Here is an 833-nt window from a genome sequence, read left to right on the forward strand (position 1 = left end):
TTCCATTCACGTAGGTCTCTTTTGTTTCTTGCAATAGTGTTTTATAGTTTTCTTTGTATAGGTCTTTTACATCCCTGGTTAGATTTATTCCTAAGTATTTTCTCTTTTTAGGGGCTATTATAAATGACACTGTTTTCCTGATTTCCTTTTCAAAATTCTCTTTGTTGGTGTATAGGAACCCAACTGATTTTCGTATGTTGATCTTGTATCCTGATACTCTGCTGAATCTTTTATTAGTTCTAGTAGTTTTCTTGTGGAATCTTTGGGGTTCTCTATGTATAGGATCATATCATCTGTGGATTGGGATACTTTACTTCTTCCTTTCCAGTTTGGATGCCCTTTTTTTCTTTGTCTTGCCTTATTGCTGTAGCTAGGACGTCCAGCACAGTGTTAAATAAGAGTGGTGATAAAAGAGCATCCTTGTCTTGTTCCTGCTCTCAGGAGGAATGCTTTCAGCCTCTCTCTGTTGAGAATGATAATCGCGGTTCGTTTTGTATAGATGTCCTTTATTATGTTGAGGAATTTACCTTCTATTTTAATTTTATGGAGAGTCTTTTATCAGGAATGGGCTTTGGACTTTATCAAATGTCTTTTCTGTGTCAATTGAGAAGAACATGTGATTGTTTTGTTTTGTTTTATTTATGTGGTGGATTATATTGATTAATTTTCTAATGTTGAACCATCCTTGCATAGCTGGTATGAATCCCACTTTGTCATGGTGTATTTTTTTTTTTTATATGATGCTGAATTTTGTTGGCTAGAATTTTGTTGAGAATCTTTGCATCTATATTTATGAAAGATATTGGTCTGTAATTTTCTTTTTTTTGTGATAT

The sequence above is a fragment of the Trichechus manatus genome, unplaced genomic scaffold (genome assembly GCF_000243295.1).
Source record: "Trichechus manatus latirostris isolate Lorelei unplaced genomic scaffold, TriManLat1.0 scaffold00037, whole genome shotgun sequence".
In the NCBI taxonomy this organism is placed as follows: domain Eukaryota; kingdom Metazoa; phylum Chordata; class Mammalia; order Sirenia; family Trichechidae; genus Trichechus; species Trichechus manatus.